The sequence below is a fragment of the Lissotriton helveticus genome, chromosome 8 (genome assembly GCF_964261635.1).
Source record: "Lissotriton helveticus chromosome 8, aLisHel1.1, whole genome shotgun sequence".
In the NCBI taxonomy this organism is placed as follows: domain Eukaryota; kingdom Metazoa; phylum Chordata; class Amphibia; order Caudata; family Salamandridae; genus Lissotriton; species Lissotriton helveticus.
The window spans coordinates 37,836,971-37,860,030 of NC_136069.1; the positions used below are offsets into that span (position 1 = coordinate 37,836,971).

Sequence of the window (23,060 nt, forward strand, 5' to 3'; positions counted from 1 at the left end):
CTCAGTATACCACCCCCAAAACTGATGGGCTGGTAGAACAATAGAATGGTACTCTAAAACTAACCAGGGAAGGACTCAACTGGGACCAATTATTGTAATTGGCTCTATACGTTATTCACAACCAAGTCCGGAGTAGTTTAGGTTACTCTTTCTCCAAATTACTGCTTAGGAGGAAACTCTGAACTCTTGGAAATTACTCTGGATGCAGGGAAAAGAAACCTCCCAGGATGACAAAACACTTTTGGAATATACCCGGAGCTCACGGTTTTATGGTATTGTTTATTACATTTATGTCTGTATTTATCCATATATATTTTTTGCAAATTTTATCTATATTTATGCATTATTATTTAGGGTTTTGTGAAAAAATGAAGCTGAAACAAGTATATTTCTACATTTACTTAACCAATAAATATGCACTCATGCCTGAACGCCTGGCAGGTTTCAGTGACATAAACACACTCAGATGATAAAATATGCACTTATAAGAAAACAGGCAAATGTTAGTATCAAGGTTATGCATATGTACTGATATTTAAGGGTCTTTACTAAAATTCCTTTATTTTTTTTAACCCCTTTACCTTTCAATCCGCACAGCTATTGGCCTGGCAGTCATGATTGACAGCAACTAGACTCACTCAAAAACCAACCCAATTTCCATTTTCCATTTTTATCCACATTTAAAAATAGACAGGAAAATTAATAGTTTTCTGTCTGTATAAATCTGCAAAAACGGGAAACAGGGACCCTTAAATATACTGTACAATTAAAATCCAGATTAAGAAAACTGCATAAATTGCCTCAAACCCAACTAGATAAATCCCTACAGATAGAGCAGTACTTTCACAAATAAGGGACAAACTGGAGAGAATTAAAAGTAGACAATTGGGGTTCAGTATTGCTCCCTTCTAGAGAGAATAAACTTGGAGCTGAATGGCAAGACCCTTACAAAATAGTCGAAATGATAGGGAAAATCAACTATAGAGTGCAAATGTTCTGAACCGATACCCACATTTTTCACATTAATATTCTTAAAAAAGGCTTGGACCCTCACCTCCGGGGGATAATTTAGCAAGTTCTGCACCGGGCCACAGCAGTACCATGGACGACCTCTCAATTGGTAATGCTCTTAGTGCCTTGCGTCCATCCTCTCAGAATTTCTCAGATGTACCTGGCAGAACTGCTCATGCTATAATCACAGAGTCTGGGGTGGTGATAAAACAGAGACCATATAGAATACCAGGAGCTAGAAGAGTTGATTCGTAAGGAAGTCGCTAGCGCCTGGATACCCGCACAGGTGATAAGCAGCGCTTTACAAACCAGATTTAACTGATTGACCCAAATGTCTGTCATAGATCCATCCTTTAGCGATTGGTCTTCACCCATAGTCCCAATTGCTAACTCGGAAAGTAGCATCCTCTTTTATATAGGTTTTAGGGCAGTCAAAAGATGATCAAAGTTTGCTAACTTCCCCCTTCAAAGAATAGATTAAATGAGTGAGCAATTCAGAAACTCTTAGTATATATGCAATATAAACCTTAAAAAAGTGTATTGACGGATCTCTTAGAGAACAGAGACTAAAGAGAAAACTGCCTTTTTTGCCCCTCAAGGTCTCTATAAATTCACAGTATTGCGCTTTGGATTACATGTAGCACCAGCCCCTTCTAGAGACTTAAGAATCAAATCCTAGAGCCACACTGACAACATGCTGGTCCATATTTAGATTATATCATTATCTTTAGTCCCCAACGCAGACCATTTGAAACTTGTGACCGCCATTTTAAAAACCCTTCAGCAGGATGGACTCCATAACTCCAAGAAGTCTAAGTTAGTATTTGACAAAGGGATACCTACTGGGGAACAGGGTTATCGAGCCCCCTGGAAAAAATGGTGAAGGGCAGGCTATCACTGGGGATCCATTCCTTAAAAACAAGCGAGAGATGTGAGCCTTTTAGGCCTTTTGGGTTATCATAGACTGTTTATTCCGAATTTCTCGCTCCTGTCTGCACCCCTCACAGATTGATTTTTTTAAAAGCACAGAGATCCTCAGCTGAGATTCACCCTACTGAGTCTGCCATGCAGGCTTTTTCCAATTTGAAGCATGTCATACCCTCCAAACCAATCACTGGAAGTCTCAATAATAATAATAATAATAATAATAAGATTTATAAAGCACCTAGTTACTTTTACCAAAGTATCCCAGCGCTAAGGTCTCGCTCTCGAAAGTTAGAAGCAAACAACATGCTAAGAAAACATCTCTGATCAGACTGACCTCAATAACCAGGTCTTTAGATTTTTGCGGAACGAAAGTTCAGTTTTTTCGTGTTTGAGTGAAAGGGGAGGAGAGTTCTACCTCTGGGCTGCTAGAAAACTAAAGGAAGATCATCCAGTGGGTGCTCTTTTTAGAGTTTAGCAAAAGGATGCAGACATTGAGGGCCCTCGTAGCAATAGCACATTGCTTTAAAGGAAAGCCTTTTCAGCAAACGGCTTCCGCGTTCTGGATCCGCAAAAGTCTCGTCAGCCGAGACTGTGAGACACGCATGTTCAGGACATTACAATAGTTCAGCCTGGTCATATCCAGGAGCTGGACTACTGTCTTTACGGCGGCTTACAGGAGAAGTCCAAGTATCTTTTTAAGAGTTCTTAGGATCCCGAAACACTTGCCAGCCAAGGCTGTAATCTGGCCATCAGAAGAGAGCCTAGCATTGAACCAGATGCCAAGGTGCTTGACTTTAGGCTTTGGGGCAGGTAAGGATCCAAGCGCGTCAGGCCACCAATTGGAGGCCCAAATCGAAGGCTGCTTACCTAGGATATGGACCTCTGTTTCCCCTGCATTGAGCTCGAGACAATTGAGGTCCATCCAATCAGCCTAATCCGTCAGACAGGTCCTTGACAGAACCGCCATGTTAGCTTCGCCCTGTGACAGGATGATCATCAGCTGTGTATCAACCGCTTATGATATGCAACACTCTATGATATCAGACAGGGGTGCATGTAAAGACTGAATAAAGTAGGGCTCAAGGAGAAGCCATAAGGCACCCCCAGTTGCAAGGCAAAAACCTGAGACTAACAAGGGTTTTATGCCACATGAAAGGTGCAGTTCTGCAAAAAAAAAGCGAACCACTGTAAGGCCATATAGCCGATGCTGCAGCTCCCGCATCTATTTCTTTCCTGATGAATTTTAGTAAAAAAGCAAAAAAGAATTACGTTGTTCATCTGTAGGGATAGTGGGAAAACTGACTATTGCTCACAGAATTCTGCTTAAAGGGCCAGTCTGACGATAACCATTTTGTTTTCCTTTTAATAAAGGGCCTTATTCTCGTGATAAAGGTGGTGGCAAGGAGACAAGAGTGCAAAGGAAAAAGAAACAAAGCAGAAGAAAGGATAACAGACAGGAGAAATAAAGGGCAAGTGATACAAGTGTGCATAAAAGTAGAAGAAAAGCTAGAAAACACCATTGGGAAGAACAGCGATACATAGGAAGTGGAGAGAAATAGACTTTCCGCTAGTTCTGAGGTTTTTTTGGGGGATCAAATAACACTTACTTTTTTGTTTAATCCAGAGGCGATGGAGTGCACAGCTGGTCTCTAGAGGGCGGAAGGAGTCTGTAGGGCTGAAGCCTAAGGAGACAGAAGAAACAATTCAGTGAGATGTTTAAAGACTTTGTAGAGATTAGGAATTTAGACATTTAATCAGTCAGACACCCTTGTATTTGGCCTCTGTTACTGAATCAGACCAAACACACACTCCATAGTCTCCCCAAACCCCTCCCCCTCAAGCTCCATGTACAGTCTGTTTTTTCAAAATGTGTGTGTAAGGCCCATGCACAGTCTGTTTTTTCAAAATGTGTGTGTGGTGGGGGAGAGGGTGCAGGTGTGTGTGAGACAGAGATTGTGCCTTTTCATCTATGTGCATTTGCATCTGGCCTGGTTTGTGCATTAGGATCAAGTCATTTCCTCATTCACCTCATCGTTGGGCATGTATTACAACACTTTTCATACTGCCTTCACAGGACACTACGGATGCTATTTATGCGATTGTGATGCACAATTTGTTCGAACACCCTAGCCCCATTTCACACGGTCAAGTCCACGCCTTTGCCCCTCACGGGCGAGGAGCCATTCTATTATAATAGCACTGTTGCTAACGAATCTATATTAAGTATTTTATTTTTGACAGCTTGAACACGAGAAGGAGTCTTTGTATGACTCTCCATGTCTGTGTACGTGTCTCTGCGTGATTGCGTCTGTGCCTAGAGTCCAGGTTTAGCACTAATGACTGACATGATGGGGTTCCAGACTTTAGAGTCTAAAATAGCATTGTGCTTTTTCTCCTACTCAACAACTGCGAACACAGCAACAATATGAGGAATTCAAAAAGGAGAGGAGTGCAAAGCTTGGTTTAATCTCATCCACGTGTAATTACCTGGAGCAACACCGCAGTCCATCATTTTTGATCCCCCTCTCCCCCCATGCCACCTCAGACTGGACTCGGCCGTATGCAAATCATTCTTGGTCTGCTCCAATAGCAACAGTCCAGCCCGAACTGCCAGTCCAGGTCCACTCTACATTGGAACACATCAAATCCCAGACCGTTTGGGGTGATAAGTGGCATGGTTGGACTAATGTTAGTGACAATCACCGCCAACCAAACAATACATCAACTTTCACAACAGATGCCCTTATGAGAAATGTGTTGTATGGAAAGGATTTATGTGGTGTGGAATTGTGAGATGAGAAATGTGTGGTGTGGAAAGGAATTATATGGTGTGGATTTGTTTTGTTGAATTGCGTGGCAAATAATTGTGTGGCGTTGAGTTGAATTATGTGGAATGAAATTAGTTTTATGCAGTGGTGTTGAATTACGTGTAGTGGCATTGTGTGGCATTATGTAGAGTGGATAGGGACGGGGTGGTGGGAGGCGTAGAAGAAAGAGGGATGGGTATGGATTCAAATGCAAGTTTCCCAGTGCAAAAATAAATACCATTAGAAATGACACCTCCCCTATGCAACGCCCCGTCATAGGATGCCCCACCTACTGCGCCCCATCCCTTCCGAGCCAGCATTGCAGACTCAAAGCCCCTCGAGCTGGTCTCCCTTGGTCTAAGTGGTACTTCTGAATGTGAGGAGGTACAGGCACTCTGAGAATTGTCCTATGCATCACACATGTTATGTTATTATGAACTTCTAGAGCGCATTATCACCCAGGGGTATCTAAGCGCTATCCACGGACACACACCACCGGTGAGAAACACAAAACCACCAGCTCAGAGGGGCCCCCAAGCCTCTAAGAAAAGCACAGTCTTCAAATTCTTCCTAAAAGGGAGGAGATTGGTTTCCTTCCGGAGTTTCACTGGAAGGCGGTTCCAGGCTTGAGGGATGGTACTAGAAAAGGCTCTGCCGCCCATAGACGCAAGGTTGCACTGGGGACAGACCAAATTGCATGCCTCAGCCGACCGAAGGGCCCTCCTTGGCGCATAGTTAATCAGTCGGTCCTTGATATAACTAGGAGCTGAGCCATAGATGGCCTTAGTTCTCTGCGTAATTGGAAGCCAGTGTAAATCCTGAAGTAAGGGTGTGGCCTGAGTGCACCTGGGCTTTTTGTAGATTAATCTGGCAGCGTCGTTCATTACAACCTGAAGCCTAGCCAGAATATTTTTGGGTAGGCCATAATATAGAGAGTTGCCGTAGTCAAGACGTACCAGAATCAGGGCAGACATCGCCAGTCTAAGAGTAGAGAAAGACAGCAGTGAGGATATTTTCCTGAGCTAGCGCAGCAGGCTAACACATGTACCCACCACAGCCGACACCTGCTGTGTCATAGATAGCAGGGCATCAATTCTGACACCCAAACTTTTTACTGCCACTGCAAATTCCGGAAAAAGCCCCAGCTCTGCCGGCCAGAACAAATCACTCCATGGATTTGAAGCTGTGGTGACTGCTAGGACTTCGGTTTTATCCGGGTTTAATTTTAGTGAATTAGCCGATATCCAGTTAATAGTAAACTTGAGAACGTCTTGCATTCTCAAGTAAGCCATGGATGACTGGTCAATCTGGATCAGAATTTGTGTGTCGTCGGCATAATTATAGACCCTACAGTCCATCTGGTTTAAAACTGCAATCAGAGGCAGCAGATAGATGTTGAAGAGCAGAGGTGATAGCGCCGAGCCCTGAGGTACTCCTTGAGTGAGCCCGGCTGATTCGGACACTAGATCCGCGAGTTGAACTCGCTGAGAACGATCTGTTAGAAAAGAAGTCAGCCAAGCCAAAACCGTGCCCTGTATCCCTTGGTCCTTAATCCGCGATAGTAAACGGCCATGACTAACGGTGTCAAACGCCGCGGATATGTCCAAGAGGACTAGGGCACACAGAGTTTTCTTGTTAGCTCTAAGTCTCAGGTCATCCAGCACTGAAAGCATGACCAATTCAGTGCTGTCCCCTCTGCAACCTAAACGCACCCTTGCATCGCACATGTCCCCTTTGTAACCTAAAAGCCCCTTGCATCGCACATGTCCTCTCTGTAACCCAAACGCCCCCTTTCTATCTCCAGGAAGATCGGTAGTGGAAACCATTGTTTAATCACTGACTGCTGACTATAAAATACTTCCTGGATGTGTCAGTCGGTCACGCATAATGTCTTGCCAGGTTTCATTTGTTAGACTAGCTACTGAAATACTGGTAAGATTTAGAAAAGTCACTCACAAGCCAGTCTGGTGCCCCTGAAAGGATGGCAGAGTTGGGACACGTTCACTTCTTTCCAATGTCGGTATGGTTAAAGGTACTGCCATTCAAATTGTCTGGTTCGTCTGGAGGTGTGCATGGACTGGGAAACATACCTTAAGAAACAAGCATTTGCAATGCAATAGGTCTCGCATTTATGCAGTTTGAGCTATTGACATTGTAAATGACAATGCCCTTTATTAATGTTTTCGTTTTCAAAGTATAAATAAAAGGCATTGTCATTTACAATGCCAATTGCTTAAACCAGCGTAAATGCGAGACCTATTGCATTGCAAATGCTTTTTATTTTTTTCTTAAGCACTCCGTGAGACATTTGTTTTTTAGCTGTCTCCCTAGTGTGCTTCTCCTTCCCACTCTGTGCTGCTCTCTTCTCCATGAGCTTCACCCACTATCTGTTATGCGCTTGCCTCCGTATACCTTTCACCCCCCCACCCCAAGGGTGCTTCCCTCACTCCAAGCTCCATGTTACTTATTTGCCTATTTGTCGCTCCCACCCCACCGGACCCCAAGCTGCTCTATTTCTCTTGCCCATTTGCTTTTCTCCATAAAGCCTCCACCGACTTACCCCTCTGCACCCCCGCACCTGCGCCCTTCATGTTGCTTCCACTTCCAGGCAGTAATCAGTTTGAAACTGCACATATTTCTGCTTTTTATTCTGGTGAATCTGCACTTCAGTGAATTATTGGAATATCAGTGGTGGGCAGTTTTATGGGGTCAGTGTGTCATTCCTTTTTTGAGGGTAGCATTAGAAAAAGGGGGAGAAATCTACGTTGATGTGGCAGTAAATAAAAATGTGTTTTTGGATTGACAAGTGATTGCTCCTGACCTGATTCCACAAGAGTGAGTAAAAGGTCAGAGACGTATTGTGACATCTAGTCATGTGGTAATTAGAAACCGGGGTCGAAGTTGAAGAAATCTTTGTAAGGAGGATGCAGATGTGAGCTGTGGAATATGTGAACCCTCTGCAGCAGAGATGCATGTTGCCAAATGAGTGACATTTCACATACGTCGAAACACTGTGGTATATAGATGAACACTTCTGAAAATGCCAACGGATGTGCTAAGTACATGAAATCCAGTTCTGTAGTAGTTTGCAAACATTTGTTAAGAAATACCATTGTATTGTTAGATGGAATTGGTGTGCGCTGTGGCTTGTGATCAATTCACAAACGTGCAGGCAGTGATATCTGTGCTTAAATGTTCATTATGGTGAAGGAAACTTAATTCACATGGCCTCTTTTTCCTGAAACCCACATATTCCTTTTAAGAAAAAGTGACCAGAGTTCTGTACCATAACTCAGTGCTCTGACCAGATGTGTAGACCGTAGTAATGCTGTTAACAGACTGCACCATAACTACGGACTCTGGCAGCTTAGTTTGAAAACACGAACACGCCGAGCTGCAGTATCGGTGACCCAGTATACGACGTCTGCTTTGGGGAAAAAACTATTTGCCTCAATTAACAGAAAACCGGGCACATGCATCTCAGCAGCCCTGGCTTTGAAGCATGGAAGAAACTACTACAGCTCTCTATGTTAATTTACCGGAAGCAGCAATACGTGTGCAGCCTCCAGTCACCGGTTTAAATCCGCGAAGGTATGACACAACCTTACATTTTACACTAATATAATTGTTTGAAGTATACAAATCTGTGTTTACGATAAACAGGTATTACCTTCACTTTCCTCCTGTTTATTTACTCTTTGTGAAATGGATCCAAACAAGAAAAAGCTGTCGGCATTGTGCGAGCGCGCTCACTGAATAACGAGGCTTGGCCCGAGGGAGGTGGCAACAGGAGCACGCCGAGGCGCATTTTAAATAAGCTGTTGGTGTTGTGCGAGCGCGCGTGTGTGCATATCTCCTGTCCTGCGTGCGTGTAGACAGGGATGGAGAGAGAGAGGGAGCGAGTGAGCCGAGCCCTACGCACGTGACCTAGCATGCCTGCTGTTTTATGCTAACATCTTCAGCCGTACGCGTCCACATAGCCTGTCTTGTGGGCATGTGCACCTATCCTGTCCCGCATAGCTAAGCAAGTCGGCAACAATAGATGACACCTACGCGACAGCACATGGCGCTGCATTTGTAGCTGAGACCTAAAAATCAAGTAAAGAGACGTTTGGAATGATTCAAAGAAACAGTTGAGATGGGGAGAATCAGTGGCCTTATGGCTAGCTGGTGAACCAGGTTTGAGTTTTGGTGACAGTGCAACATACTAAGATTTTGGGGCAAATCACTTAATCTTCCAGTGCCTACAAAAAATTAATGTATGCTTGTGTAAAGCGCTCAGATACCTTCAATTCGAGTTCACTCTTGCAACAAAATTCAGGGGACAGAACAAAGGAATCTGATCTCCCGGTTCATTTATTGTGCTGTGTGGGTCACGGCAATGGGAAGGAGGGGGGAATAAGTAAACACAAACATTGGGAGGGAAAAGACGACAGAGCCAGCAACAAAAGATCCTGTGATTCTGGGCAGATCACCAAATTTCCCTGTGCCTAACAAAAATGAATGTGTACGTTTGTAATGCAACTGGTGCTCAAGTAAAGTGTTCGGATACCTTTGGGCCAAGTTTGCGCTATATAAAACTGCAGTAAAAAAAAAATCACTGTATGGCTGGGAGAAACACAGTGTCAGGATTTAACAAGCATTTGCAATGCAATAGGTCTGGCATTAGTAAAATTTTGAGCTTTTGGTATTGCAAATAATAATGCAGCACCAATAGGTCTAATTTTCAGTAATGCAAGGCCTATTGCACTGCAAATGCTTGTTTTCAACCGGAATTTTAAATTCCTATTTAAAAAGAGTGGACAGATAAATAGCGAGCAAGGGAGGGAGCAAGATGATGAGAGAGAGTGGAAGAGGAATATAGGGAGAGGTAGAGGAAGAGATGTGGGAAAGGAATAGTGAAAGGGAAGAAATGACCAAAGTAAACAGAATGCACTGATAGATAAAACCTAGGGTAGATGCTCACCTCATGCTATTCACTGGTTGTTCTATCAATCCATCTTCATAGGGGTGTTTTCGCTGAAGTATTTCACATTTGAATAGTACACTTATAATCAGGAATTAAACAGAAAACTGAAATTATACCCTACCTTCCTCAAACTCCGGGATGTCACCGGGTGGAATCTGCCATTTCTTTCCCCCAGCACTGCACTGGGTGTGTATCATGAGCAGGTACATCTGCTTCTGTGTTGTGACTTAAATCAAATCAGAAAAGAGGCTCCGGTCGGGGCGTGCTTCGCTCCTCTCCCCACGGGAGCCTCTATGCATTTAAAGCAGTTCTCTTTCTTGGGGAGAATTTCCTCCCTCTGCCCCCCAAAGCCCTTTGCCCTTGGAACACCATGCTGGGTTTGCAGGGGGCAGCGCCGTAGTGGAAGAGGGCGGTTGCTACTCAGCACCTTAACAACAAACACAAAACGAGTAACAAACATAAAAGTTGAAACAAACCCTAGGCATCGGCTCCCAGAGTATCCCTGTCAAGTCAGAAAAAAACAACGCTTTTTTCGGAATCCTTATTGGAAAAGCTAATTGAAGCCACAAAGCGCCTTGTGACCTTTCAGCCCCTGGAACGGCTCTATGCAGTCGGGCCGAAGTCTCCCAAAACCCAAGGCGCCAAGTCCCATCAAATTGACACCGAGGCGACCCTACTCTGCAAGGCGGGCACTGCCACCCCCTGGCACTGCTGTCCCTGCATGTAGAGGGCACTTCTCGGTGCACTTCATAGAGAGTGTTAGAAGCACTTACCTCTCAGGCAGAACATCCAGCATGGCCGCGCAGAGAGCGATGAAGAAGAGCCCGGGAGTGCTAGAGGGTCGGAGGGGCCGCCCCTGCACCATGCTAGACACAGCTGTTCTCCCGGCAGAGGGAAGATGGCACCGGACCAGCACTCTGCAGGAAGCAGCTAGCCCGTGCCCTGCTCCAGCAGCGATGTCACCACCCTTCTCGTTGCTTCCACTACAGCCCAGTACCATGGGTGCTCACTCCCCTCCCCTCCCCAAACACTAAACAAAGCCCTGTGCATCCTTGCAGCCCCGCACACGCCGCCCCATTGTCTCCTCTGATGTGTCAGCAGTTTCCACCACTCTGAATTCATCAAGGACCCAGATAGAATAAACATAAATAAGTAAACATGTGCGGCCGAGCCGGTGTAATAAAATAAATAATCAAGCGAGGCCGCATGGGAAAGTAAATAACAAACGTGGCCGATATCCAGTCCGGGTGGGCGAGGCAAAGGGAGACAGGGAGGGAACAAACAAGCCTCACTTCCAATGAAAAGCGAGTGTTTAAGACGTGCGCCAATCAAAAGCATGGGTGCAGCTTCCACCCCACTTCCAAAGAAACAAGACGAAAACAGACGACAATAGATCTCGCAGAGCGAGCAATGCATGCGAAGCGATGCTAGGCGAGACCTAAAAAGCAACACAGTGCTCGGGGTGATCTGTACTAATAAGACATTATTTCTACCCCAAAAATTACTTTTTAGCAACCATATACCAACAGATTGAGAAAAAAAAACCAAAGTTCTGAACCCATGCCTTGCAGTCTGCATGCAGTTTCTTGATGTGAGTTCATAGCTCACTGTTCTATATTAGAAGGATTGTAATTTATGATCTGCAAGTCATGAAAGGCTCTCTATGTCAAAAGCAGTAACCCACTTAACTATATACATAAAATAACCAGCATTAGCTAAGGAAATAGATCTCACCTGTGCAAGAGCTATTGGCTTGTTGTACACCTTGTTGGCTGCTGTTCAGCATGGCTAAAGGTTAGTGGCATGAGTGGAGTGTCATAAAGTAGAGTGTTGTGGAGTGGAGTAGAGAGTCGTGGAGTGGTGTAGAGAAGAGCTGCGTAGCATAGAGAGGAGGTAAGTGTCATGGAATGGCGTAGAGTGGAGTGGCATCTAGTGTTGTGGAGGGAAGAGAGTGTCGTAGAGTAGGAGGGCGTAGATTGGAGCAGAGTTTCGTGGGGCGGTATAGTGTGTTCTGGAATGGTGTAGAGTGGAGTGACATATTGGGTATTGTGTAGAGTATAGTTGTGTAGAGTAGAGTGGCGTAGAGCAGAGTAGATTGGCGTAGAGTGGTGTGGCATAGAGTGGAGTAGAGTGTTTTATAGTGGACTGGCAGAGTATCAGAGTGGGTTAGAGTAGTGTGTCATAGAATAGAGTGGAGTAAAGTGGCATGGAGTGGAGACAGGTGGGTAGAGCATCGTAGAGTGGTGTGGTAGAATGGTATAGAGTGTTGTAGAGTGGACTGTCAGAGTTGAGTACACTGTCGGAGTGGAGAAGAGTGTAATGGAGTAAAGCATCAGAGTGGAGAGTGTAAAGTGGAGCAGAGTGGCCAAGAGTGAAGTGGAGTACAGTACAGTGGTGCAGAGTAGATTTGCATAGAGTGCTGTGGCGTAAAGCACATTGGTGGAGTAGAGTGCTTTGACGTAGATTGGTGCAAAGTACGGTGGTATAGAGTGGCGCAGCATAGCGTGCAGTAGCATTGCATGCCGTGGCAGAGAGTAGAATGGTACCGAATAGAGCAAAGTGGTGTAAAGTGGAGTGGTGTAGATTAGGGTGACCGAGTGCACTGGTGTAGAGTGGGGTTGTGCAGAGTAGAGTTGCCTAGACGGGTTTGGTGTAGAGTTCGGTGCTACCCAGTAAAGCAGAGCGCATCAGCATGTGGTAGAGTTGTGCAGAGTAGAGAGGCGTAGGGTGAAGTGTTGAGAGTGCAGTGGTGCACAGTAGAGTGGTGTATAGTACAGTGGTGTAGAGTAGAATAGAGTGGCAGAGTTCAGTGATGTAGAGTGCAGTGGCATAGAGTTTATTACTTTTGGGTAAAGTGGTGTAGGGTGTATTGGCATGGAGTGCCATGGTGTAAAGTCGAGTGGAACAGATTGGTGTAGGGTGCAGTGGCATAGAGTGGATTGTTTCAGAGTAGAGTGGCATAGAGTGCAGTGGCATGGAGTAGAGTGCTGTAAAGTGCAGTGGTTGAAAGTAGATGAGAGTGGCCTGGCATAGAGTGGCATAGAGTGTAGTGGTGTACAGCGAATTGGCATAGAGGGCAGTAGAGGTGCACAGTAGAGAGGCGTACATTTCAGTGGTGGAGAATGCAGTGTTGCTGAGTAGTGCGTGGAACGATGCAGTGGTGCAGGGTTGAGTGCAGTGGTGTAGAGTGGAGTGATGCAGAGTAGAGTGTGGTGGCAGAGGGTGCAGTGGAATGGAGTGGCGTAGAATAGAGTGCAGTGGAGTGTTTGCAGTGGCACAGAGTAGAGTTGCATAGAGCTCAGTGTCAGAGTGCAGTGCTGCAGAATAGACTGTTGTAGAGTGCAGTGGTGTATAGTAGATTGGCAGAGAGTGCATTGGCATAGATTGCAGTGGTGTAGAGTAGTGTGACGTAGAGAGCAGTGGCATAGAGTACAGTAATGCAGCGTAAAACAGAGTGACGTAGAGTTATCTTATCTTTTCCTAGATGCATATAGCACCATTTCGATGCCCGTGAATGTTGTGTCACAACACAAAGTTTCCAGTTTCTTTGTCAAATACTGAAGTGAGACTGATGCAAAACAAACGTTCCTTACTGCCCAAGTGAAATGATGCCCAACTTTATCACACCAAACACCTTTAAGATTTAAGACTGAATTTCATCAGCACCATGAGGTCACTTCAGCAGCACCTCTCTTGTGGAATCAAGAATCGAAAAACAGGCAAGCCGCTAGGGGAGATGCGCAGTGGCCGTCCTATTATTGTTTGCCTGCCCCATGATGCTCGGGGGTACGTGAGGCCGCCAGGAGCTTATTAAGAGCAAGAATTTATGGGGGAAAGATACAGGCCTGAAATAAGAAGGGTGGAGTCCAACACCCTAATGCAGAAGCTACCACAGTATTTTTGTCCGATGCAAAACAGTCTGTGAGCACCCACGCTGCTGATGATGAAATGCTGTACCCTCCCCAAGGAGAGCATCCTTTCATGACGGGGCACTTCCTATGCTCACATCCAACAGAGACCAAGCCAAAACCAGTAGGGATCCACTTGCAGGTCTAGTACATCTTTTCCCATACTTTGCCCTTACACTGATGCTCAGCTAAATATTTGCTCTGACATAGATTGGTCAGTCCTTGCCATACAGGCACAATACCAAAACAGTTACAACATAGAGAACACTTCTCTCACACACGTTGTACCATCCAAGGCATTAGTGTCCCACTACCTACTCCTTTTTACTTCTAAATCATGAATAGGTGCAGCGGCACACATAAAAACATATAAGTCTGAAACTCGGTGTTTCAAAACACTCCCCATCCATAGTAGCTTTTCCACCCATATCACACCCACAGAAAAGTGTACTGTGCTCTTTTAGCATGTGCTTTACACCATGTGAGGGCTTTCAAGCGCTATATATGTGAAAATAGAACCCTACCCCTGCCTGCACCTCATGCTCCACACAGCAGCAGAGTCTCACTGTGCAGGGGAATCGCTGTGCACAGTCCGGGTCAGTGTAGCAGAGACAGCAACAACTGGAGTAGAAGGGAGGCCCAGGCAGCTCTTCAGACTACAGCAGCCCCTTCCCTCCACCGCGAAGAGAGCTGATGGCCTCACTCTCTGCTGCCCAGGCACCTCCTGTGAGTCCATGATGAGAGGGAGGGGCCGAGGTGTGAGGCAAAGAGAGGGACATGAAATATGGGACAGGGACTGGGAAAGGCTGCACAGGAGAGGGGGAGAGGTGAAAGGGCCGCAGCCAGGGGGGGGCATGTCTTGGAGGGGGGGTGCAGAGTTCAGGTTGTCTGAAGCGGGGGGGGTGGTCTTGTAGTGTAGTTCCTATTATCCCAATAGGCTCTGCGCATTGGAATAATACCTTCAATAGTATAGACCTAGGACGGAGGTTAACTAGGTCCTCTACTGACGATATTAGACTTAAAGTTTTGGGTTTGCCAGCTAGCTCAGAGTTCACTAGAAACTTTCTCGAATAGGCAAGGAGGAGTTTAACCTCCCTGGATAGACAAGAAGGGATTTAGTTTCTGACAACCATAGAACATGACAACTTTGCTCTCCCCTAATCAAGAGTGTATCTCTAGAGTCGTGTGAAAACAAAAGACAACTTATTTTATTCAGTCAGTTCAGTGCATTCTTAGTTTCACCAGATTGTAGAGAAAAGGAAGAGACGGGCGTGTTCAATAAAAGATGTTATTTATTGATCAGTCTCTTTTCTCGTACAAGAGAAATGAATCGATATTATTGCAATACTTATGGTTAAGTAAAGTGCATACAGTAAAAGCAGAATTATAAAATAATACTGTAAAAGCATTGATATGGTTTCTTAGCCATATGATACTTTAAAATAGATAAAATATATACATACATATATATATTGACTAACGTACTCAACTGGTGCTTCTAAATACGCCTACCCCGGTGTCCCTGACCTAAGCCTAATACGTGGGAAGGAGTAAGTAAATAGCAGTTTAAGTTAAGTTGGGTTTGCCAACAATCTGACTCAAGAATTCTCTTTAAGGGTTTAGTCAGCTCCGTACCTGGGTAATAGAAAGCAGGAGGTCTTGTATCTCTCTCGCAGGACTCGATATCCCAGTAACCCGCGAAGGTATCTGGAAACACCGGAGCTGGATTTCTCGGCAGGAGAAAAGACAGCGTCTCTCTCAGTGCGTCGAAAGGGAGGGGCAGCGTCCGTGGGCTCTCGCATCAGCTGGGCTCTCGGGCAAGTAGATAGCTGCTCTGCTCCAAAACCACCACTGTGTGTTTGCTTAAGGCAACGTTGGTATATTTATAGCGCCCCATCCCTTCCGAGCCAACATCGCAGGCTCAAGCCCCTCGAGCTGGTCTCCCTTGGTCTAAGTGGTACTTCTGGGTGTGAGGAGTTACAGGCACTCAGAGAATTGTCCTATGCATCACGCATGTCCCCTCTGCAACCTAAACGCACCCTTGCATCACGCATGTCCCCTCTGCAACCTAAACGCACCCTTGCATCGCGCATATCCACTCTGCAACCTACACGCCCCCTTGCATCGCGCATGTCCACTCTGTAACCTAAATGCACCCTTGCATCGCGCATGTCCACTCTGTAACCTAAATGCACCCTTGCATCGCGCATGTTCACTCTGTAACCTAAATGCACCCTTGCATCGCACATGTCCATTCTGTAACCTAAACGCACCCTTGCATCGCACGTCTCCTCTGTAACCTAAACGCACCCTTGCATCGCACATCTCCTTCTGTAACCTAAACGCACCCTTGCATCGCACATGTCCACTCTGTAACCTAAACGCACCCTTGCATTGCACATGTCCACTCTGTAACCTAAACGCCCCCATGCTATCTCCAGGGAGATTGGTAGTGAAAACTATTGTTTAATCACAGACTGCGGACTACCAAATACTTCCTGGGTGTGGCAGTCAGTCACGCATAATGTCTTGCCAGGTTTAATTTGTCAGACTAGCTACTAAAATATTGGTAAGATTTGGAAAAGTCAGTCACAAGTCAGTCTGTTGCCCCTGAAAGGATGGCAGAGCTGGGGCAAGTTCACACCTTCTTTCCAATGGGGGTATGGTTAAAGGTACTGCCAGTCAAATTTTCTGGTGCATCTGGAGGTGTGCAGGGACCTGGAAACATAACTTAAGAAAAAAATCAAGTAAAGAGACGTTTGGAATGATTCAAAGAAACAGTTGGGATGGGGAGAGTCAGTGGCCTTATGGCTAGCTGGTGAACCAGGTTTGAGTCTTGGTGCCAGCTCAACAAACTGCGATTTTGGACAAATCACTTAATATTCCAGTGCCTACACAAAATGAATGTATGCTTCAGTAAAGCACTCCGATACCTTCGGTTCGAGTTCATTCTTTATAAAAGTTGCAACAAAAGTCAGGGAATGGAACAAAGGTATTTGGCCTCCCGGGTCATTTATTGTGTTGTGGGGGCACGGCAATGGGAAGGAGGGGGGGAATAAGTAAACACAGACAACGGGAGGGAGCAGACGACAGAGCCAGCTACAAATGATGCACTCAGAGTGGCTCAACAAAAATGAAAAAAAATACCTGCCAAAAGTTCGAGCAGTGTAAGGACACATGTACTTGGGCCATGCTCTAGCGGATCGTCACATCCAAGAAGAGGGAGGTGGCCAACGCAGAGATGGCCAGCAGGAAGCATACGATTGAGAGTGGCTAAGAAGCCATCCCATGGTAAGTAATGGGCAGCCTCCAAGCCCAGTAACAGTAAACAACATGTCTTGAAGAGACAGTGCATGCACGGTCTAGCCTGTGCCTAGCAAAAATGAATGTGTACGTCTGTAATGCAACTGGTGCTCATGTAAAGCGCTTGAATACCTTTGGGTCAAGTTTGGGCTATATAAAACTCCAGAAAAAAATTAACAGTGCATGGCTGGGAGAAACACAGTGTCAGGATTTAAAAAGTAACAGTGCTTGGGGCTGTCTGTACTAATAAGACATTATTTCTACCCCTACAAAAAGTATTTTTAGCAACCACATAACAACAACAGATTGAGAAAAAAAACTAAGTTCTAAACCCATGCCTTGTAGTCTGCATGCAGTGTCTTCAGGCATGTTCATAGCTCACTGTTCTGTTTTAGAAGGATTGTAATTTATGATCTGCAAGTAATAAACTGCTCATTGTGTCAAAAGCAGTAACCCACTTAACTATATACATAAAATAACAAGCATTAGCCAGAGAAATATATATCACCTGTGCAAGAGCTATGGGCTTATTGTTCACCTTGTTGGCTGTTGTTCAGCAGGGCTAAAGGTTAGTGGCATGAGTGGAGTGTCGTAAAGTAGAGTGTTGAGGAGTTGAGAGTCGTGGAGTGGTTTAGACAAGAGCTGCGTAGCACAGAGTGGAGTGGAGTTTCATGGAATGGCGTAGAGTGGTGTGGCATATAGTGTTATGGTGGGAAGAGTGTCGTAGAGTAGGAGGGCGTAGAGTGGAGCAGAGTTTTGTGGGGCGGTATAGTGTTCTCGAGTGGTGTAGAGTGGAGTGGCATATTGGGTGTTGTGTGGAGTATAGTTGTGTAGAGTAGAGTGGCGTACAGCAGAGTAGATTGGTGAGGAAGAGTGGCGTAGAGTGTTTTAAAGTGGAGTGGCAGAGTGTCAGAGTGGTGTATAGTAGTGTGTCGTAGAATAGAGTGGAGTAAAGTGGTATTGCGTAGAGACAGTTGGATAGAGCATCGTAGAGTGTTGTAGAATAGCAGAGTGGAGTAGACTGTTGTACAGTGGACTGTCAGAGTTGAGTACACTGTCCGAGTGGAGTAGAGTGTAATGGAGTAGAGCATCAGAGTGGAGAGTTGTAAAGTGGAGCAGGGTGGCCAACAGTGAAGAGGAGTACATCAGCATGGAGTAGAGTTGTGCAGAGTAGAGAGGCGTAGGGTGAAGTGTTGAGAGTGCAGTGGTGTATAGTACAGTGGTGTAGAGTAGAATAGAGTGGCAGAGTTCAGTGGTGTAGAGTGCAGTGGCATAGAGTGTATTCGTTGAGTAAAGTAGTGTAGGGTGTATTGGCATAGAGTGCTGTGGTGTAAAGTCGAGTGGAACAGATTGGTGCAGGTGCAGTGGCATAGAGTAGATTGTTTAAGAGTAGAGTGGCATAGAGTGCAGTGGCATGGAGCAGAGTGCTGTAAAGTGCAATGGTTCAAAGTAGAATAGAGTGGCTTAGAGTGGCTTGGCGTAGAGTGGCATAGAGTGTAGTGGTGTACAGCGAATTGGCATAGAGGGCAGTAGAGTGGCACATAGTGCAGTGGTGCAGAGTGCAGTGGTGCAGAGTGGAGTTGAGTAAATTCCAGTAGTGGAGAATGCAGTGTTGCAGAGTAGAGTGGTGTGGAACGATGCAGTGGTGTAGAGTGGAGTGATGCAGAGTGGAGTGTGGTGGCGGAGGGTGCAGTGGAATGGAGTGGCGTAGAATAGAGTGCAGTGGAGTGGATGCAGTGGCACAGAGTAGAGTTGCATAGAGCTCAGTGTCAGAGTGCAGTGCTGCAGAATAGACTGTTGTAGAGTGCAGTGGTGTATAGTAGATTGGCGGAGAGTGCATTGGCATAGATTGCAGTGGTGTAGAGTAGTGTGACATAGAGAGCAGTGGCATAGAGTACAGTAATGCAGCGTAAAACAGTGACGTTGAGTGAAGTGATTTAGATTACAATGGTGTAGAGCGCAGTGGTTTAGAGTGCAGTGGCACAGAGTGTTGTAGCGCATAGTGGCATAGAGTGCAGTGGTGCACAGTAAAGTAGAATGGGGCTGATGGCATACAGTAGAGTGATGCAGAGTAGAGAAGCGTACAGTGAAGTGAAATAGAGTATATGATGTAGAGTAGAGTGCAGTGACACAGTGTGGAGTGACTGAGTGGAGTGGCGTAGTGTGGAGTGCTGCAAAGTAAATTGCAGTGGTGCAGAGTGGAATGGGGTAAAATGGAGAATGCATGGTGTGGTAACTCACTGTCATTACAAACAACACATCTTCAATTAGAATGCACAAACACACAGTTTTACTGCTAAAAGTATACAGCGCACAAACAATAATCGTGGAGATATCATCACCTCGTGTATTGAGGGTATTACAATGTTTGTTTCCACCACACTTCAAAATTACAAGAATTACCCCCTGTAGCCAGCATGATATCACGGAAATCCTCTCACTTTGAAGTAAGAGAAAGAAAAATAAACACTGAGCCCCCCTGGAAGACAAAGCCTGACATTTGCGGTTGAATGCACAGCAAATGTGACAGAACAAGATTTAAATGCCTGTTTACAGAAGAGGAGCACTCGGGCGGATACTGTAAATAAGGTTTGGGCAACCAAGAGGACGAACTCAAGCTGGACAGCTTAAAACAAATAAAGCCAGCAAATAGAAAGCAAGAAAATGTGAGTTATAAAGCAAACAGTAAGCAACGGGTGGATTGCATCCCCAGAGAAGCTGTCTGAATGTTCCCACGTTGTCGTTAGCAAAACAGACAGCTGTGCTGAAACCAGACAGCTGTGCTGTCTCTTAGGCTTTGACATAAAAATCTCTCATCTGCGTGTCACATAGTGTGCTATGCAGGAGACACGTTATCCCTCAAGGCTACATTATGGTTCAAAACTGCAAATCGAGAAAGCTGAGATCTCTCCAGCAAGTGCATTAATGACCAGAGTTATCTTTTTCTAGACGCATATAGCACCATTTCGATGCCCGTGGATGTTGTGTCACAACACAAAGTGGCCAGTTTCTTTGTAAAAAACTGAAGTGAGACTGATGCAAAACAAATGTTCCTTGCTGCCCAAGTGAAAAGATGCCCAACTGTATCACCCCAAACCCCTTTAAGATTTAAGACTGAATTTCATCAGCATGATGAGGTCACCCCTGCAGCACCTCTACTGTGGAAATCAAGAACAGAAAAACAGGCAAGCCGCTAGGGGAGATGCGCAGCGGGCGTCCTATTATTGTTTGGCTGCCCCATGATGCTCGGGGGTACGGTGAGGCCGCCAGGAGCTTATTAAGAGCAAGAATGTATGGGGGAAAGATACAGGCCTGAAATAGGAAGGGCGGAGTCCAACACCCTAATGCAGAAGCTACAACAGTATTTGTGTCCGATGCAAAACAGTTTGTGAGCACCCACGTTGCAGATGATGAAAGGCTGTACCCTCCCCAAGGACAGCATCCTTTCATGTCTGGGCACCTCCTATGCTCACCTCCAACAGAGACCAAGCCAAAACGTGTAGGCATCCACTTGCAGGTACAGCACATCTGTTCTCATACTTTGCCCGTACACTGATGCTCAGCTAAGTATTTGCTCTGACATAGATTGGCCAGTCTTTGCCATACAGGCACAATACCAAAAGAGTTACAACATAGACAACACTTCTCTCACACACATTGTATCATCCAAGGCATTAGTGTCCGACTACCCACTCATGTGTACTTCAAAATCATGAATAAGTGCAGCGGCAATCATAAAAACATACAAGTCTGAACCTCGGTGTTTCAAAACACTCCCCATCTATAGCAGCTTTTCCACCCATATCGCACCCACAGAAAAGTGCACTGTGCTCTTTAACATGTGCTTTAAACCTTGTCAGCGTTATCTAGCGCTATATATGTGAAAATAGAACCCCACCCTGGGACAGATAAGGTCCTGCCCTGTCTGCACCAGCAGCAGGGTCTCACTGTGCAGGGAGTCACTGTGCAGGGAGTCTCTGTGCACAGGCACCTCCTCTGTGAGTCCAAGCTGAGAGGGGGGGTTTCTCTGGGCCGAGGTGTGAGGCAAAGAGAGGGACGGGAGCTATCGGACAGGGAGAAGAGAGGGGGAAGGGGAGAGGAGGAGAGGATGGGAGGGCAGAGGCTGCACAGGAGAGCAGAGAAGAGGAGAGGCTGCACAGGAGAGGAGGGAGGGGGAGAGGCTGCACAGGAGAGGAGGGAGGGGAGAGGCTGCACTGGAGAGGAGGGAGGGGAGAGGCTGCACAGGAGAGGAGGGGAGAGGCTGCACAGGAGAGGTGGGAGGGGAGAGGCTGCACAGGAGAGGAGGGAGGGGAGAGGCTGCACAGGAGAGCAGAGAAGAGGAGAGGCTGCACTGGAGAGGTGGGAGGGGAGAGGATGCACAGGAGAGGTGGAAGGAGAGAGGCTGCACAGGAGAGGTGGGAGGGGAGAGGCTGCACAGGAGAGGAGGGAGGGGAGAGGCTGCACAGGAGAGCAGAGAAGAGGAGAGGCTGCACTGGAGAGGTGGGAGGGGAGAGGATGCACAGGAGAGGTGGAAGGAGAGAGGCTGCACAGGAGAGGTGGGAGGGGAGAGGAGGGGACTGCAGAGGCTGCACAGGAGAGGAGGGAAGAGAGAGGCTGCACAGGAGAGGTGGGAGGGGAGAGGCTGAAGAGGAGAGGAGGGAGGGGAGAGGCTGCACAGGAGAGGTGGGGAGGGGAGAGGCTACACAGGAGAGGTGGGAGGGGAGAGGCTACACAGGAGAGGAGGGAGGGGGAGAGGCTGCACAGGAGAGGTGGGAGGGGAGAGGCTGCACAGGAGAGGAGGGGAGAGGAGGGGAGAGGATGGAAGAGGAGAGGCTGCACAGGAGAGGTGGGGGGAGAGGCTGCACAGGAGAGGAGGGAAGGGGAGAGGCTGCACAGGAGAGGTGGGAAGGGGAGAGAATGCACAGGAGAGGAGGGAAGGGAAGAGGCTGCACAGTAGAGGGGGAGAGGCTGCACAGGAGAGGTGGGAAGGGGAGAGGCTGCACAGGAGAGGAGGGAAGGGGAGAGGCTGCACAGGAGAGGAGGGAAGAGGAGAGGCTGCACAGGAGAGGAGGGAAGAGGAGAGGCTGCACAGGAGAGATGGAGAGGGGAGAGGCTGCCCAGGAGAGGGGGGAGGGGAGAGGCTGCACAGGAGAGGTGGGAGGGGGAGAGGCTGCACAGGAGAGATGGAGAGGGGAGAGACTGCCCAGGAGAGGGGGGAGGGGAGAGGCTGCACAGGAGAGGAGGGAGGGGAGAGGCTGCACAGGAGAGGAGGGAAGGGGAGAGGCTGCACAGGAGAGGTGGGAAGGGGAGAGAATGCACAGGAGAGGAGGGAGGGGAGAGGCTGCACAGGAGAGGAGGGAGGGAAGAGGCTGCACAGTAGAGGGGGAGTGGCTGCACAGGAGAGGTGGGAAGGGGAGAGGCTGCACAGGAGAGGAGGGAAGGGGAGAGGCTGCACAGGAGAGGAGGGAAGAGGAGAGGCTGCACAGGAGAGATGGAGAGGGGAGAGGCTGCCCAGGAGAGGTTGGAGGGGGAGAGGTTGTCCTCAGCGGGGGGGTGGTCTGTAGACTCTACCTGCTCAGACCCCTGCTCAGAGCCCTCTCCCTCTCGGCCTGGGACGGTGAAGATGACAATCCGAGGCCGGGGGTGACGTCCGGGGTCAGAGGGTGAAGGTCACCGCACAGACCGAGGATCCTTCCGTCCCTACAGCTGCTGGAGCCGAGGAAGAGGCCGGAAGTTCTGAACAGGAAGAGAAAATCACGTGTCTGCCGGGTTGGAGCTGAGAGTAACTGAAAGAGACAACGGACTCAGAAGCAGCACCGACTGCAGTGACTGAATTCACTGCTTGTGCTATCTCTGCCCCAGTGACCCGGAAAAGGAAATCACGAGCCTGCAGGACTGAGAATAACTGAAAGAGAGAACGGACTAAACAGTAGCACAGGCTGCAGTGACCTTGAGCAGCCTCGAGGCTGAAACCAGCTGAAGGAGGAGAAGAGACCGAACCCCCCCCAGGGGAGGATGAGGGGGAGAGGTCAACACCCCCCACATTCGAAAATGTGACATTATTTATTGGACTTGGTCCACAAATAATATGAAAAAACCACGCGGCAAAAACATATAGGCTGGGAGAGAAGAGAA

At 47.1% G+C, this 23,060-nt stretch overlaps 1 protein-coding gene across 1 annotated transcript in view; it reads right to left on the reverse strand.

Moving 5' to 3' along the window:
- Positions 1-22,639, reverse strand: part of LOC144772294 (uncharacterized) — a 29,705-nt gene extending 7,066 nt beyond the window's left edge. Inside the window, exons 1-2 of the mRNA XM_078656521.1 lie at positions 22,497-22,639; positions 3,546-3,620 (exon numbers count right to left, since the gene is read on the reverse strand). The gene's annotated coding sequence lies outside the window, so the exon portion shown is untranslated. The remainder of the gene's footprint in view (positions 1-3,545; positions 3,621-22,496) is intronic.
- Between the last annotated feature and the right edge of the window lie 421 nt (positions 22,640-23,060).